This window comes from Agelaius phoeniceus, chromosome 8, assembly GCF_051311805.1.
Source record: "Agelaius phoeniceus isolate bAgePho1 chromosome 8, bAgePho1.hap1, whole genome shotgun sequence".
Classification (NCBI taxonomy): domain Eukaryota; kingdom Metazoa; phylum Chordata; class Aves; order Passeriformes; family Icteridae; genus Agelaius; species Agelaius phoeniceus.
Window position 1 is genome coordinate 16,557,620 of NC_135272.1, and position 18,938 is coordinate 16,576,557.

At 36.9% G+C, this 18,938-nt stretch overlaps 1 long non-coding RNA gene across 12 annotated transcripts in view; it reads right to left on the minus strand.

Annotated features, from left to right (window-relative positions):
- Positions 1-610, minus strand: part of LOC129124010 (uncharacterized) — a 61,691-nt gene extending 61,081 nt beyond the window's left edge. For 4 of the 12 annotated variants that reach the window (XR_013183238.1, XR_013183231.1, XR_013183234.1 and 1 more), the window contains exon 1: positions 196-602. This is a non-coding gene — a long non-coding RNA (uncharacterized LOC129124010). Of the gene's footprint in view, positions 1-195 lie in introns of all 12 variants that reach the window. The other 8 variants (XR_013183230.1, XR_013183236.1, XR_013183235.1 and 5 more) reach the window with 6 other exon arrangements.
- Between the last annotated feature and the right edge of the window lie 18,328 nt (positions 611-18,938).

Genomic DNA, 18,938 nt, shown 5'->3' on the forward strand with positions numbered 1-18,938 from the left:
TTTTGCCTTTTTTTTTTTTTCCCCTCTTTCTTTTATTGAAGCATGCAAGAAATATTTCTGAATTTGAATAACACTTTACATACTTGTTCATCTTATAAGAAAAGTAATCCCTGATTTAGGGCACGTAGCATTTTCACATTTTTAAGAGATTTGCTTTTCTGGGTGAAAATAAAAATAAATAGAGCCTGTACTCACAGTTTTGTTGTGCTGTGCAGGTCGCTGTCTCCTTCTGCAGCGACAAGGAGGGTTGGAGAATGTCAAGGGTGCAGAATCCCAGATAATTCAGGAGAAATGTACAAATGAGCTTCCTGAAGTCGCCTGGAAGTCAGCTACTTGTGCTCAGACATCCCATTGCTGCTCTGCACGCTATACTATCTGCAGTTCTGAATTGAACTAAATACTGCCCATGTGAAAGACAGGGGAAACACAGTCATGTGGGACACACAAATCCACTCTATTGGCTCTGAAGGCACAACTTCAGCATTCTTGCATTTCCACCATTGGTTAACAGTTCGAGCTGAAAGAGTCTAGGTCCTCCTAGTGAGTCCGTTTTCCCTTTATGTTGGAAGAATGACTGTAGGATTTTACAGTGACAGGATTAGTTAAGAAAGGGACTGAAGTCATCCCTTTGACTGAAGCTGGTGGGTGGGGATTGGAAGCTGTGCTTTTCTCAAGTCGACGTTTTTCCTTTTTCTGCCTGCATTCTCAGCGTCAGGAAATGCTTGCAGTTAACTTGGGCAGCAGAGAGAAACTGAAGTGACTTTTTTGGGTTCGGGGTTAGGGACCTGGTTTTTAGAGTAACACAGAGTTACAGATAGTACAATGATTTTCATGGGAATAACTAATCTGGTTTACTAACTGGTTATTTTTCCCTTTTCAGATTTTTTTTTTTAAGCTCAGAAAGGGCTATATCAATATTGTTTATCCTGAACTTTTGCATCACATAAGCCAGATAAATGAATCCAGCAGTTTGAAAGCCTAGACTGGTAATTTGACAACAGAAGAAAGATTTTACAGAACTATTGGATCTCTGGGAAATATTATGATATGGTAATAGTAATATTTTGAAAGAAGCAACAAATTCCAGAAAAACTGTAATTGCTGATATTTGAGACTAATGAAGATATAAAGACTAAGTAGGAGGGAAGAAGATTGACTATTCCCTATTTTGGTATTCTGTCATTTGTCTAATTTAGTTATGCCAGCATGAGCAGTAATTCGAAATGGTATTCAGTCATGTGTGACATAGTTCTCCAATTAACCCTTATTAAAAGGACCTTTCCCAAATCCCATATGCATGTTTTCCTAAAACTACAGAAAACAGAGGTATGACAGATTTACAGGGATTGTGTCCATCTTCCTCTCTGGGCAGAGATTTATTTCCTCCCTCATGTTTCCAGTGCTATGTCGAGTGTAGTTCTAAACACACCCAGCGTGTGACTCCTGTTGGTGGACTGTTGAACTTGGGGCCCAATTTAGCAGTTGAAGTGCTTAAATATGCTTGGAAATTTCCCAGAATAATTAATCTGGAATAGTAAATTCATTATATGTCTGTGGTGTATGCGAGGCCAAGCCCAGACTGCTCTGCTGGCAATCATTGTGTGTGTGAGATCCTATTTAGCAGCTTATGCCTGGCCCTGGCTGTCAGGGCATCTTTTTGCTTCTTCCAGTCAGGCTTGTTCAGTCCACCTTAACCCAATGCTTCTCCCTCCGCAGAGTTCACCCTCTTAAGCTATTTATAGACTTTTATCATCACCTCACTGACCACCCTTGTCATCACGTAGCTGAACACCATATTCCAGGTGTAGCTGTGTAAGATATGGGAACATTCCTCCATATCCTGTGACCTGGTATGGCTGCAGCAAATCAATATGTGTTTGCTTGATATGCGAGCAGGAAAAATGCATCTCTTAAAAATAAACTGATACACCTGACAAACAGAATTTTAAAGAAGATGAAGACAGTAAATATTCTACTCTGAGTTAAGAAGGCCTTGTAAAGACCTTCTTTGCTTCCAAGTGCTAAGAAGATGCAGGGGTTTTTTTTCAGCAGGCTCACTTATAAATACTGTTTAGTAACAATATATAAAAGGTGGTTTGGTGGGCGTTGTTGTTTGGCTTTTTAATCTTCATGAAGAAAGATAGTTGTCTGGTTTGGATAAAATAAGGCTACAGCAGTAGCATCAAAACTTTCTTTCCACCCTTCAAAAATGTTTTCAGCTCTACTAGGCTTTCCACATCTGGACTCCAGAACACTGAGGGAAGAGAACTGAAAACCCTGGGAGACATTTTCTTTTTTTCACTGTGCTGGTGGTCTTCATAATTTTGGTTGCTTTTTTTTTGTTGTTGTTTAATTCAATTAAAGAGGGAAGAAATACTAATAAAAGAAAAATTACTCTAGAGAGCAGTAAACTCTTTGGTTTTAAGACCAATACATGGTCTTGTCTGAAATACATCTTTTTCATGAATGTCAGTTTCTGATTTTAAAATGCTGAAAAGCTCTTTATGGAGAGGGAATAAACATCTGGGTTCATTTATTATTGTTTAGCTTTTTCCTCAAATAACTCAAGAGTGGATTTCAGGAAAATCTAGGGACTCTGGAGCAGTGATTATTTACCTGCATTTCTTGAACCATGAATGAGAGACCTAGATGATAGAAGCAGACATTTTTGTGACTCACAGTATTTTGGAGACCAGAATAATACTTTGCATCATTGTTGCTTCTAGAGAGAGAAGTGCATCTTTATATGTATTTGTGCATCTAAATGGACATTTTTTTCTCCCTGTCATGTCCATTGAAAAGAAAACAAAGATTTAGGCTACATCATATTCACTCTCCTTGAATAACAAACTGCTTCTTTTGCTGCTATTGTTGGTAAAGATGAATTCATAATTGTAATAGTCAAAGAATAAGAGCATCATTAAATTATCACTGTGTGGAAAATAACGTTGCTTTGCTGGTTCTGTCACTGTGATAAAGTTTAACACATGAGATAAGATGCTGCATAAACTGGGCTGTCAGAGTCTGGAGATCCTACTGCTCTGTGACCCTCTGTTACTCCATCCTTGAACACCACAGGTCTCTGTTTCTGGGTTTGGGTTAGGGTTTTGTGGTTTTGCAGCTTTTCCCCCCTGTCTAGCAAAGATTGAGGGACTCTTAACTCCTGTCTAATAGACATCCTGTTCCTAAGAATTTTTACACTTCCCTAGCCAGGAACACTAGGAAAGAAAAGACATGACTGAAGTTAAAAATTATAGTTACCAAAGGAGCATTTTCAATATTTGGAAGCATTGGAGAGCAGATGGTTGGTGTGAGGGCGAGGAAAAGTAGGATGGCCTTGAACATCTTGTACAGGGTGCATTCACAAATAACTTTTAAAAACAGCTATTGGTTTTTTTTAATGTGGAAATATAAGCTCAGTGTCTACTTGGGAGGAGGAGCAGATTTGCCCCTTGGCTTCTTCTTAGATGCAGTCCTATTATGTGTATGATGCAGATTTCATGTTGCCCAGCATTTTTAAGCCTTTCCAATTTTTTTCGGCAGAAAGTAATTGAACTTCATAGATTGTGTATTTGCTTACAACTTTGCCAGAGAGTTTTTGCTGTTCTATACACCTTTGCTTTTTATAATTCAGCAGTAGGTGGTATTTGCTAAAGTTTCAAGCTTATATTAGTCACTGCTTGTAAAATCCCTTGAGATTGGTAGTGCAGGAGCAAAGAAGAAATCAGACAAAAAAATATCTCAGGAGATACTGGAGAAGCCAGGAAAAGGCAGAGAAGAAGAAAAAGTAATTGAAAATCTTTGAGAGCAAGTGGATGAAGGACAACCAAAAACCATTTCATGGAGAGAAATTACCAGAGCCCAGAAACATGCACATGCAGTATGTGCACATATTCTAAAATGGTTCTGTACACAAGTTCAGAACAACCCAAAGCTAACACGAGGAGTTTTTCAAATGTGTCTGGTACAAAAGGGTTGTGAGCAAAGGTTTGTTCTCATCTCCTGCACCAGGAGGGGTGAAAACAGCTGAAATGTTGTCTGAGCAAATAAACTTTGCTGTATATGACCTAGTTGAGCAGGCTGCAATATCTACCATTGCCACAAAAAAAAGAGTTTAGCTGTTAATATTGTAATGGATTTTGTGAGGCTTTGAGGGGGGGGTGGGGGTGGGGGTGTATGTTTTGCTTTTGTTTTTTCCAACTGAGTCTTATTCCTTGGTCTCCTCTATTTCTGTTGGAGAAGTGAATGAAACCACATGAGATTCTGGGAAGATTTTTCAACAGTCAGAGAGGAAGTTGGTATTCCCCCACTAGTGAAAGTCAGAATGACTTACTCCTCTTTCATCTGCAGGTCTTCCGCCTGCTTAGGCACAGCTTTTGGTGGGTAGCTTAGATAATATGGCTGTAATTTAACCACTATAAAAAAGTGATCTTGATATCTTGATCTATGCACTGGAATTCATGCATATGTTGAGCTTGTAGTTGTTGTGCATTTATAAACCTGATTTTGGTTACAGGACTGTTAGAGAGGAATTCAGATCTCATTCAGGTGAACTTAATACAATAGGAAAAAAGCCAGAATTATTAACTAATTGATCCTAAAATTTTTACTAATTTATTCAAGTGAAAATTAAAATAATGTGGTTAGAATTGTATTTGTAAAAGTAAAATTCTAGATAAAACGAAATGTTATTTAAACAGTAGGTTAGTGACTGCAGTATACCTTAGATCAAATTGAGTGACATGAGTCTTTTAAAGCTTGCCTACAAATGGGCTCACCGTAGAATGAAGCTATCCAGAAAGACTTGATCAATAAAGCTATAACCATCCATGCTTTTGGTCACGTAAACCTTAAAATGAAAGTTTAGGCAAGCAGTTTCTGTATCATATCTGTGTATTCCAGAAAGTCTGGTCTTTTCTTTTGAATAATGCTTTTTTTCTTTCCTGGGTAATTTCCTTACTTTTCAAAAATTCTTCCATTTCTATCCCTTTTCTTTAATCATTTGTTCTCTTACATCCTTTCAGAATAAACAATTTATTTTCCCTAAAAGATACTTGGCTGATACTCAGCTGGCTCAGTTTTTATCCTAAAAAATGAAGGCTTTATAAGGACAGTCAGACTTGGTGACCATAACAGGAATTTTTCCCACAGACTACTCTTACAAGTTTATGTAGCTTTTTCTGGTTTCAGATCCAAGTTGTTTCATCCCTAATTAACCCACAGTAATATATCTACATATATATTTTATAAATTATTTGTCAAACTGTCCTTTCCTTATAGTTGTCTGTAACTGGCACTTTGTATTTTAATTTTCTTGTAAAGTAACATTGGTTTCAAAATCTAGAATTTATCATATTATGTGCAATCCAGTATTTGGTGAAGAATGATAGTATTTAGCAGTTCATGTTTCAAATGTAGAAGTCTTTTCATTGAAAAAATCCTACATGGTCCAATTTTGAATATTTTTTATTGAATCTATTATTCCCTGGGATAAATCATCTCTCTCTTCACAGAGAAAATAGATGAATGTTTAAGTATTTCAAACTATATGAATTCACTAAATTAAATAATGTATTCCCTGCACTGTCCCACCCCTAGAGCACTAGCTGCACAGTACTGCAGTGTTCTAGGTGAGATTAAAGCATCACTAGGACACAAGCCTATAGCAGTTGCAACATCTTTTTCAGTAAAAATATATTAAAGCAAAATATATATTCCCAATTTTTCAAAGTAATATAGTGTTTGTGGACCAGTATAATAAATCTTGGAGATTTTTCTTCTTCTTTGTCAATAATTTTGATGTAATGAGATTTCCCATTTTTAATTTGTAGCTCTTGCCTGGTATCTCAGCCTACAGATTTAGATAGTAGATAATTTTCCCCATTTCTGTTCCAGTTTTGGGTGGTCTTAAACCAGGACAGTTTCAAAAGGATTTGTTTCTTTAAACCATCTGCCTTCCACATTTTACTCCTTAATGAAATAATTTATTTTGTTGTTTGTTTAAAGATGTTAATACTGCATAAAAGCAACAACGATACCATAATTTTCCTTACAAGAAGCCAGACCTGTTACTTTAAGGAAGTGCATTTTTCCTCTGGTAGCTTATGAAAATTTAAATTAAAAGGATTTAATAATTTAAGCAGCATAGTTTAGTGACTGAGTGTTGAAGAACAGAGGAGTTTGAGATTGCTGGCAAAACACAAGGCATTTCAGAGAATATAGTTCAGTACTGCCTTCAGGCACTGATCCTTACGAGGTGCATGCAGGGTACAGATGCTTTCAGAAATAGATTATTGTATAGTTGAACAGAACTGCTACTCCAGGAATGACATTTTATCTTAAATTATATATTTGGTATTGATTAATGAATTTCTTATACTCTACAGAGCAAAGAATTCATTTTACCAGGAGGGTTTTGATCTCGGTTAATGAACAAGGTGTTGACAGAGGGGACGAAAGTGGCAGGGCAGAGGGAGCAAGACAATGCAAACTGCACTTGTTCAAATATTTCCAGTTGCAAAAGTATGTTTGCATATTTGTCTGATGCTTGTAGGGGAATAAAATTCTACCCTGAGCCCTTCTGCATGTCATCCTACTTAAAATAATCTCTATTATGTTTTTTACCCTTTTTTTTTTAATAGAGCCATCATGATGATATCTAAATATCCTACTACTCTGTCCCTCGCTCTGTATCATTTGTTCCTTCCCATTGTTTAATTATGGACCTCATTTATGGTATTATCACAGTGTAAACTGGAGGTTTCTTGCTTGAGGGACCTTGACTGAGATCCTGACCTTAGTGAAATCAAGGAGAAGAGTGGGTTTCAGTGTCTTAAGTGGCACCAGGATTTCACCCTGACTTTATTCAGGACACCTCTGGACAAAGGGAACAAGTAAGAATGAAGTGCTTGAGTATTAAGCCAATTATCTCTTCTAATTGGAACATGTATAGGGAACTCTTAAACTGAAGAAAGGGTGAAATCTGCTGAATAAATTATTCCCAGTAACTAGTGCACCCAGCTCTAGTCCTGACAGAGATAAAGCTGCAGTGGCATCAAAGTGTCTGCTCTTAGAGGGTGTTGCTCTGACACAGATGTCAAATGACAAATCAACATGAGGGGAGCACATGAGTCTTATTCCCTGCCTTGCTCAGCTGGAGAGATTACAAAGGGGGTGGTCAAATAAGCTCCAACAATGCTCTTATAACCTCCTTTAGCTGTAAAAGATAAATAAAACTGACCAGGAGGTGACTTCTGTAATTCCTTAAATCTGCTTTGCAGATACTACAAAGTGGAGACTGCAAATAGCTTGGGACCATTTTCCACAGCATGGAGGGAGGCAGGGAAATCAGTGAGAACTTGTGGCCAGCCCCTCCAAGACTGAAAAGACACCTGAAAATTAAAACCAGTTCTTTTTGTCTGGTGAAGTAGGTGTTGCTAAAAAGGAGTTTAGCTCTGGTTCATTTCCCCAGTATTGAATTAACCTCCATATCTTTTGCTGGGCTGTGGTGAGATATCTCTGAGACTAAGTAACAGTGATGGAAATACTGAAGATATTAATAAAAAGTGATTGAAACCCTATGCTGGGGACAGTATTCTGACTATCCATATTCTTGAAAAATGCCATAAAAATCATAATTTTGTTCGGGCTTCTTTTACACTGGTGAGTGGCATAGGTACTCAGCCTGTTTCCCCTAAAATTGAGTTCTTAATGAGGAAAAATCAAAAGTATTGGAGAAAAAGTGGTTTGAGTGTTTCCTGAGGACAGGCGTGTAGGGAAGGGCCTCATTCATAATATTCATAGTTCTTGTAGAACCCTGGTAGAACAGTCTGAGCGTGTGCTGCAGGAACAGAGCAGTCTACGTGCAGAACCTGCCGTGGCAGCTGGGGCACATGGAGTCAGGCAGCAGCTCCAGCTCTGCAGCCTCAGAGAGGAAATCAGAGAATTCAGATTTCTCTCTATCTATCAAGATGTCATTCATGCATATTAAATGGCATAACACTGATAAAGTCTAATTTTAGCTGAAATAGTCTTTGCAACACCAGATTTTACTTCAGGTAATAAAACAGAATGTTATTAAAAAAGAAAATATTTTTTCTCTCATTTCTTCAAAAGGACAGGAAAAAACCCCAAAACTAAAACCAAAACCCGATTACTTCTGCTTGCCTTTTCTCCCTCCTTCTCAGAGAAAGCACTGCCTTTATAGTCTTTGTCCTAAATGTAGCATCTCAATCCATAATTTAAAAACAGTGTAATTTTGTATCAAATTTTTGGTATTTTTAATTCTCCTCTACTTAAACTTCCCAATGAATCTGAAATGCAGTTTGTAGACCTTTAAAACAGTGAAAATCTTTGGTTTTTTGCAGTGATGGATTTTCCCAGAGTAAAGAGGATAATTAATGTATCTTGGTTAAATTTCTGTAACTTTAATTCCAGTAAATTTCTAAAATTTCTACCAACTGGTATCTTTGACAAAAGTAGAATTATTCTAAAGATTAATTTTATCATAGTGTTAAAAACTGTACATCATAGGCAAACAATCCATGTAGAAATATGTGCTTGTTCCTTTGAGAGAGGTGAATAGATAAACTGTCCAAGGTACAGGGAAATAGAGCATGGATAATGCGGGTTTGAGATATTCTGTTGCTTAAGTGATGCATTAAATCAATATTCTGCAAAGCTTTTTCTTGTTAAGTTATTTACTTGGCTGCTGTCACAATTCACCATTTAGGTCATCATCTTTTTAAAAAATATATTTTCTTGTGGCCTAATTTAACTTCATCTAAATACTCCAATTCCTCAAGTAATAAAACTGCTTCAAATGCTGAAACTAGAACTGTTTTAATGCAAATATTTACACTCACGTTCCTTACTTGGTTAATATGTTAAGGAAAGAATAGAATTTCAATTGAATTGCTAGTTTATCTGCATGGAAATCTATTACTACAAATTAATATCACAACGAATAAAAAGTGGTCTTAATAATTTAATACAAAGGGAAAATTCTTTAATCAAGTTCTGAAAAGAGACTCATGAAAAGAAAGACAAGTGTTCTTTCTTCAACTATCCTCACTTTAACATAATATATGCATAAATGAAATGTCAGAAGTTGCTTCATTTCAACAGTCAAAACCATTCAGAAATGATCCTGGAGATAGGCAGTGCCTTGTTGTAACAGGAGCTGAAGGAATGCGCTCGGTGAGGGCACCTCAGGGAAACCCTCAGCCCTCACAGGGCTCAGGGAGAGCTGCACAGCTTCAGCACCCTGCAGGGATTTCGTTTGTCAATAAAAAAATAAAAATACACACATCCTGGATTGTCAATCACCTCTGCTGTGCTGGGGTTCTACTGAGCACCAGATAACAAAATCATTTTAGACCATGCAACCCATCCAGTAATTTTTTCCCCTTAATCAAGATTCAAAAGGATAAGATCACTCGCTCCCCTTTGTAAACTGTGCTAATGGTCTCTCATCTGTACAGTGCTGTCTGTGAGATGCTGTTTATGTAAAGGGGAATAAGTGACAGGGTCTACAGAGGCATGGCTAAGTCTGCACTTCAGTTTAGATGGTTTTGTACTTTTTAAAAGAATTTTTGATGAAACTAAAATTATACTGTGGTTGTGATTTTCTTTTTTCTTTCTGAGCAGTTGCCTTTAATTTTAAACTAGGCTAAGACACAGTGTTACCAAAGAGAATTTACTCATCCTTTTTAGGGTATTTTAAAAATACTAGTTGTTCAAATGGTGATGAAAACTGTCAAGTAAATGCAGGGCATTTATTTGTGTGCAGGAAAGTGCAAAGATTGTGATAGATTTTTAAAGAAATTATAAGTACTGAAACTTGTAGAAGAGAGTTTGGGAATGTCTGCATTCCTTACCTCTCACAGGGGATAATTCAGCTTGATCTGGAGAGATTAGAAAAAGATAGAGCAGATTCATTAGTTATGAGAGGAAGTGCCTTTTCATACAACGTGTCATAAAATTGTGGTGCTCACTGTCAGGATTACTAAGGTTAAACCTGTCTTAATTGCTGTATGAATATCAAATGGTTTGATTCCCTTGCATTTTTTTTTTTCATAGTCTCTGCCAATCCCATCAAGTTTTTCTTATCTGTTTCTACAAGCACCTATCTTTTCTCATGCACCTTTTCCAGTTTGTGGAACTAAATGCAAAACAAAACATCTACTGTCTTGCCACTGCTCTTCTTCAAATTGCAGAACCTTTTTAGGAACATACACAAATCAGGCAGCACAGTTGTATTTCAGAGAGGGAAGTTAAAATTTTCTGGAGGTATTAATTTGAAAAGCAGGCAGCTACTTTTCAAATTAATAAGGGAATGAAGAACTACTTATATAAATATATGTATATATATATAAACACTGAATAAACAAAAGTGGCAAGATCATCTTCAATTGTTTTCCCCATCAATAAGGATTAGTTTAATACCTTTTATAATCTTTTAGTTTATTAACATGAAGTATGACTATCAAAAGCAGTGGAACCCCATGTCCTGTCCAGATAAATGGTCTAAACTGCATGAAGCAACAGTGTGTGTAATAAGAGCACCTGTAGAGTAGAAAAATGCATGCAAACTGAATCTCATGCCAAACCTCCTTTTAGTGTGTTCTTTATTGGCCTAAGAGGGCCAGAGCATGCTATCACTGGCATGGAACAAAATTACAGAATACCTGAACTGATGAGAACAAGAAGTTCCGATGAACAAAAAATTCACCAAATCCAAAAATGTAAAGTACTGACCCCCTTTGACCTCAGCAAGTTGTTAATTAGCAGAGGATTAACACCCTTTTCATGTGGTGGCAATCACTAGAAAATAATGTGCATGCATCAAAGAACTTTGGGGCCTTCTAACAAAAGATTAAACACAAAAATTCTGTGGATTATGAAAGTGGAGTCTGAAAGGGTCGCTACACTGTCCAGTTTGCAATTTTGAACATATTATTGATACCTTAGAAAGTAAAAAAATATTTTGGGAAGAAGAAGACTTAAAACGGATTTTTATACAATATTTTATACAGAAAAATTATTTCTATTGCATTAATTTCTTAATTTTGTGTCCTTAAAGATTTAAAGCAAGAGTTACTAGAGAAAAATCTTGACACGTTTTAAAATATTGCCAGTTGAGGTAGACAAAAAGGGATTTTATTTTTTAATTAATTTTTCAAAAGGGCTTTAGAAAGTTTAATTCCCATTATAAATTACTATTGACATCAAGTTTTTCAGTAGTCTACATAAAGCCACGACCTAGGATGAGTACTGTAGAGCAAGTGAACAAAGCCAGAACTTTTTCTATAAGATAAAGCTTCTCTCTAAAAGTTGGTTACTTCTTAATCCTGAAAATATGGCTAATATTGTGAATGCACCTGCTGCAAAATAGAACTGCCTTCCTTTCAAGATGCACCAATAGTTCATAATTTACTTCTGTCATAGATTTTTAACTTTTGTTCTAAGTGGGGCCCCTGAGGCCTCGCAGGTGTTGGGGTGTCCCCTGTGCCAGTTTGCAGGTCACCGACAGGGCACAGAGGGAGGGCTGTGTCCCTGCTGGGTTCTCTGCACCACTGCCTGTGCAGCAGTGAAGTGCACACCTCAGTCAAGTGGAGAGTGTGAGGACGCTGAAACCTTGTAAATTTAGCCAAGAATTGTTTGGCTCTCACTCCTCTTAGAATTGCCAGCATTGGAAACTTCTGCAAGTCAGCTGTCCATTGGGGAAATTTATGCACAGCCCTGACTCCATGCAAGCTTGTGATTTTACAGCAGGAAGCAGTGGGCTGGATAAGCACCTTCCTCTTGTCATAAAGACCCTCTCTAATTTCAATATCCAGACAAATATCTGGGTCACTAAACAAATGAAACTCTTGGTTTATCTAATCACTTGTGGGTAGTGAGTTCTGCAGAATAGTTTTGTTGTGAAAGTGTATCTCTTCCTTTGTAACCTGAAGAGAGTATCTTTGTAACTTCTTTTAGCAAAACTAGAATTTTGGCTTTTATAGGGTGATAAATGCCTGTTAGACAACTTTTGTTGGTTGTGTTTACTTCACCCATGTCTAGTTTCATCTTATTCAAGTCCCTTTCTTTTGTTCTTTCCACATTAGGGATTTGGCATATTTGATGCTTCACGATGGACAGGTTGTGGAGTGAATTGTATCACGAGAAGCAGTAATAATGATTCCACCTGCCATTTTTAGAGGTGTGTTCATAGTTGCACTCATCACAAGTGATGCCTGGAGAGACTTCCTAGAAAGAGGCAAGACAGAGTTAAAGGATAAAGGCAGGTTTTTATTGAAAGGCCTTCATAGGATACACCTTGGGCAGTGCAGGAGTCTCACAAAGACTACATGCAAGATGGATGACAGTCACAAGTTTTTTAGACAGAAGTTTGGTCTATTTGCATATCAGAGGTTAATTGTCCAATTACAGCTTCAGGTAATGCAATCACATTCCCCTCAGTTTGCTGCCCCCAATTCACTTTCTTTTTTTTGAGTTCACATTTTTTGGGGCCTGAGACAGTAACGTGTCCTTGAGTATCAGGCCTAGAGAAAAATTGTTTTGTCTGAACAAAAGGGGAGAACAGTAGCTGACAGGCCATGGAGTTTTAGAGTTACACCCAAAAGGAGTACTGTTTTGAAAAATATAAAAGCTAAAACTTAAGGCATCACAAGGACCCCATGCTTTGACTTGTACTTAAGGTCAGTCTCACAGGGCAGACAACTGAGAAAAACACCTTTCAGATAGATCTTTCAGAAGTTTCTGAAAGATCATAAACAGGAAGCTTTGCAACTTATAAACTCATTTCTTAACAGAGGCATAATTGAAGCATAAAGGCCTTCTCTCTATTGTGAATTTGATCTCCTAATACTTGTAATAGATTCTGTATCTCCAAGGGGATTTTTCATTCTTAATTATACTCTGATGCTGACTGGGACAAGTTCTCTTTGTATGTTTGGGTTGTGTCGCTCACCTGTTCAACTAGTGAATAAACTGGAGCCTCCTGTGAGTGCATAAGTCTGCCAAAATGTACTATATTGACCAGTTACTTCCCTGATTTTTGAAACTGATTCAGCTTCAAACTTTCTATGTTAATAGTTAAAAATAAAATGGAAAGATCCAAACTTCTTAAGAGGAAATTAGCATAATGGTCTCTAATCATATCTAACTGTATATGATGCAAGCTATTGGTAGCCTAGATAATGAATATATAAATAGGCACTAATTTAACTCTTCTTATTTCAGGTAAGTAGGAAGTTAATTCAGAAAGGGATCATATATCTCAATGAAAAACATGATTGTGTTTGATTCTTTATTACGCTTACTTCAGGATTCTGATTAAATAGTGCCTGTCAGTTATGTCTCTAACTAATAGATAATTCTTGGAGGGCCAGACTTAAATTGTGCTTCCAGAAAAGTTCACAGAAGCAACTTTGACATTTGCTTTCTGCAAGTATTCATGCCAGCAGAGTTGATTATTTGAATACAGTTGGAAAGCAAGCAAATTCAAATATCTATTCATAAAAGGTGTACCTCTCTCAGATTTAGGAGCCAAGAGTACAGAGCTATATTGTCTTGGATTTTAAGCTGCACAGCTGGAACTGTTTCCAGCAAAATCTGTATTGGTTTATACAGCATTAAAATTCCCTCTTTTTTTTATCTAAGACAATGGTTCTGTAAATACCTGGAATCATTCAATCCCTGCCTCACTGAAAGGCAGCACTGCCCTTTCCAATAGAAATAAGTAACTGCGGATGGGAGAGGTGGGACTTTTCCTTTCCTTTTGCTGGTATCATTTTAGAGTGGTGTAAATCAACCATGAACTTCACCTTAGAGTAGGATAGAAAAGGAAAAAACATAACCAGGTATATTCTATTTAATATGATTTCCTACCACTTAAAATTAGATAAAATAATTTCTTCAGAGTTCTATTACTTTCAAGACTTCTCACTCTTCAAAGGTCACAGGCAGCATGACGAAACCTAGACTTTTGCTGACAATAACTACAACTCATGAGTACTCTCTAAAAATACTCTTAACTGATGTATGAATTTTTAAGATCCACATTCTTGGAACTAAGCCTGTATTTCAGTACTTACTGTTTGTGTACAATCCCTTCTGTTAGCATACACAAACACAGTTTGCAGCAATAACTAAAATCCATGTGAGGAAAGGACCAGTTAGAATTACTTACAATAAAGATGGTGGCCACAAATTTACTCATAGGTTCCACTGGCTTCCCTTTTTCCTTGAGCACTGGATCAGATATGTAGGATACGCTGTGTGCTGAGGGGAGGTGAAACGCTTTCCATGTCCAATAGGAATAAAAGTGTTTACATGTGCATGGTTAATGAGTCTATGAAATCCTGAGCCTCTCTTCTAAAACAGTCCTGCAGAATTCAGTATTGAAGTGACTGTGAAATGTGGGCTCAGTTCAGTTATGAGACTGTGAATCAGTCCAAGGTTTCTTTCTTGAAGGCGCAGGCTTTCACAATTTTGCACTCTCTTTTCCTGTAGAGGAGTGGGAGGGGAGTGAAGGAGCCCATTTCCTTGTTTTTCAGAAGTTGAGTCATGGAAAGCTGAATGGATCAACAGAAATTAAAGTGTGGGGAAGATGTTGATGCATAATAACCCTACTCTTCTACTGCTCCTGCTAATTCCAGACTTACCTGCTGCTTATCACATGGTGGGAACTATTGTTGTTATTATTTTCCTTAATGCTGTTCATGTTCAAAGTTAGATTAGCACTGTGCATCCCATTTATCACAAACTCTGTATGGAAAAGCCATATGGTGATCAAGGCTGGGAATTATGCCCCAAGTTTCACACTAAATGCACTTATATGGTCTTATGGCTACTTACACTTGGTGCCCATCTGTTAGGATGGCAGGGGGCCCACTGCTAAGTTGGCCAGACAATTGCCCTTGAGAATAGTTGCCAGACAATGTTTGAGCTTCTGTGGGCAACACAGCAATGGAAAAACCACCAGCTCTGCTGAAACTGCCTCCTTATACCAACAATGGCACCTGACACAGTTATAGCTTCTACTTAGAAAATGTATGAAGAAAAATGTGGAAATGATGATTTCTGTCCCCTGCAGAGATACAGGTTAAGATGCAATGAGCAAATGTAAAAATCATCCAGGGAACTGTTTCAAGTCAGAGTGCAGTAAACTACAATTACATATGTACAGTATGCAGGAGATTTCCCATCAAGTAGGAAACTACAAAACAGACTGATGTAACACATCTGTGGCAAAACTAAAGATGGGAGTTCTAAAAATACTTCAGGGATTTAGCACTCAACATCAGAGAGAGAAGATCCTATGACTCAAGTTGGTATTCACCATGTAGGAGGTGGGATGATCCTTGCTATTTCAAACAACCAAACATATTTTGCTTCATACTAAAGCTGAGGAATGAAAGTATTATTTTGGGGAGAGAAGAATCCTTAAATCTTTGCAATTGAAAACAAATTTAGATTTTGAAGACAGTTCATGAAAGTAAAGGTAGGAAGAGAAAAAGTAAGGAATAACGGTATGAATGGTATAGCAAATGCATTTTGGAGAGTATAAAGGTAGAGGTTAAGCTAAGAAAAGAGAAAGTAGGAATTAGGCAGCATCACGAAGGTATCAGAAGCAGGGAGAAGTGAAAAAAAGCAGGTGGGTTTGTTTATATCAATTTTTAAAAGTACATTGTACACAAAGTCTTTGGTTTAGACTTGGAATTGACTACATTGAAGATAAAAGCAGTCATGACTTCAGGAAGGAGAGGGAAAACATAAGCAGGAAAAAGCATTTAGTCTAAGAAAGAAAAATAAGCTTTCATGTGTAGGGGAGCTTGGAAAAAAAACCCCAAGAAATTAAAAGCAGGTGTTAGCAATTGAAGTTCATCTCTTCCATTGACTGTGTTTAAGGCCTTAGAAGCTCTGAAGCCTTGGTTCCTGAACAGTGTTACTGAGAAAAAAAAATAAAAAATCTGCTCCTCTTAAGTTGTTTCTGGGTCTGGGCAGCTCTCTTGTCTCTAGAAGGTCTACTCTGTCAGAATGTCATCTTTGCCTATACAGATGGTGATCTCTTCAGTAACACTGCCTTCTGTACCTGTAACTTTTCTAGGGGCTTTAAATTCTCATTTGAAAAATCAAATTAAGCAGATTTTGTGTTACTGAAAAATAGCAAGATCTTGAAATTAAGACTTCTCACAGGAGTCTAAGAGTTTTAATAGAGATTTTATTGGAAAAGATTTGTGTCCAAATGGAAAAACTAATTAAGATCACAATTTGGTGGTCAGAATAATTGCTTATGATGGAGAAAGTTGCATGCCAGGTCTTGAACCTGATTCATTCTGGGAAATATTGATTTCCTTCATGCCAGACAAGTGCACTGGTCTCTGAATTTTCTGGAGGAAATGGTCACCTTTTCCTTATCTTGTTTTCACCTTGTCGGGGATAGCTGGAACCCAACATTTTTAAAAAACCCGTAACTTCCAATGTCGCAGGCTAAAGAGGGCACGCTCTGTGAAGAGGAAATGAATCTAGACTGTCACAGACTCTGGGCCGCACAAGGATCTAGCAGGTGAAACTGGCTGCAGATCCATTGCCAAATCTCCCATTGGAGTTGTGAGAGGAAGGTTTAATTTCTGCTGTGCAGGGGTTACTAACCAGGTCACCTTTTCAGTCTGAAAGGGACACCATTCTCTGTTGAAACGAGCTGGCCAAGGAAATGCTTGAAAGAGAATTCCTCTTAGTGAATCATCTCACTTTTCTTCCATTTCTAACGTTTATTTAATAAATTTGTATTTTCTAAAGTAATCATGGCAGATACAGTTGTGTGTTCCAGGAGATTAGGTTAAACATGCTATATGAAAATGGAATCACTGAAGTAAAACAGTGGTTTTCCTTAGAATCATATTTTTGTAAGACACCTTCACTCTGTAAATAATTTCGGTTTCTTTGTGTTGGCTTTATGGCACTTTGTAGCAATCATAGGATTAAGAGGTTTAATCTGTAATCTTTAATATGTGTTTTGGCTGTGTAACATTCATAGATTCGCATTGGAAGTTTTCAGATGTGAATAGAAATGTGAATTTAATTTTGAGCTTGGCCCAACATCTAAGATTAACCCATGATAACCCAGTTACATAGTTCATTCTGGACCTGAACTCTAGCAAAAAACTTGTCTTTTACGTCTCCCTGAAATAAGTGAAACAAAGCACCTATTAGTAACCAGATGTAATTGAAGCAAAATACTTTCAGTTTTAACAGATGGGCCTTTCAAAACCAACCATATGAAACTAGTTTATTTTGAGTGTTTTGTTCCTGGAGGGACAGCATTTTATTTAGTCATCATAGCTCTCATTTGCATATTGTGTCTCATTTGTTTCATGACCACATTAATTAGAAGAAAAGACTATCTTGCTGTAGATGACATTTCAGTTCCTGAATGAACAGGGACATGAGCTTCAGGCAAGTTGCATTAATTTCATCTGTATAGAAATTAATAACAAGTGTACTTCAAACTTTCCCTTCAAAAATAATAATTTGAATATTTATGCATAGGAAAAGGCCATTCCTGACCCTTGGCCAAGAGATTACTTTGTTGGTTTTTCCCCAACAAAATATTTTATGTTGACAAGCCATTACATGAGTGATTTTTTTCAACAGAAACAGAGCACACAGTTCTTACAAAGCCTTGATCACAAATTTGTTTCATAGAGGTTTGATTATGACCTGAGAGGCTACTCTTGATCTTAGAAATGAAATGTCCAATGTTCATTTCTACAAAAAGTTCTAGGCAGAAATAGCATAGTCCCTAATAAAAATCCCAAGTGTTGGGTTGTGGGTTATGTACTGGTCAAAGGCAAACAATAACAGGAGGAATATTGATGGAGTTAATAGGTATTTGAAATGAGAAGAGACTATACCAAAGTTAGTCCAGGATATTCCTTTTGAAACTGCTTCCAAAACTACCTGGATAAATGTCTCAAAGTGAGGATTCCCCGATGAACTCCCTCTTACAGTGGCTACACTGAAAAAGTGCACTATTATAGGGACATGTGCACTTCAATGCCATCCTTGAAGAGGGAATTCTGATGGGTAGTGCAAAAGTAGAAAAAATCTGTTCAGAACAAGAAATTTCATCATGTGTATCTCATTTCTGGAATGTGAACTTTAAAATCTCAGAAGTTTTATTAGGTATTATTGATAAGCAAAGCACGTTCAGAGGGCATAGCTTGAACAAGAAACCTCAAGTAGTCTGTAAAGCTGTGTTGACAGAAATATTTTTTTAAGATATTGCAATCTCATGCTTTCCATTGGAGGAAAAAACTCCTTTTCTCCCTCCACCTTTCATGAAGTGCTTCATATTTGCAGCCTGCATACCTTTTAAGGTCAAGGAAAACTAAAGTTGTCCTTTTATCTCTGGCTTTCCAATTATTTGCCTGCACTTAGAGCTAAACATCCTACTCTAAACTTTACAAGTTTGTTCATTCTTATGCACTTTAAATTTTAAAAAATCTTATCTTTAAAGTCAATTTAATCAGGGCTTATAAATATATTTTGTTTAGAAGATATTTTTAATAACAGTTCTGATTTTGGCAGGGGGAAATTTTATAGCATCTCCATGTTTTGATTTTATTCACAATATCTTATTTCTTCCCTTCACTTCCATAGGTATTTAAGGAATTTAACTATATTCCTACAATGATATCTTTCTCAGAACCATCTCAGAAAAGGCAGATTTAATTTTGACTTTGAATTTTCATTAATATTCTTTTTTTTTCATGTCTTCTCCTTCAAGCTTATTTTCCTAGTAGTTCTAGTCCCATTTCCAGCTCAACCTGAATGCTTTGAATTTCAGATGGATTGCAAACGACCTCCTAGACTTTCAGAGCAAATGACTTGAGTCACAGAGGAAAGGACAGTAGCTTTTTACACTC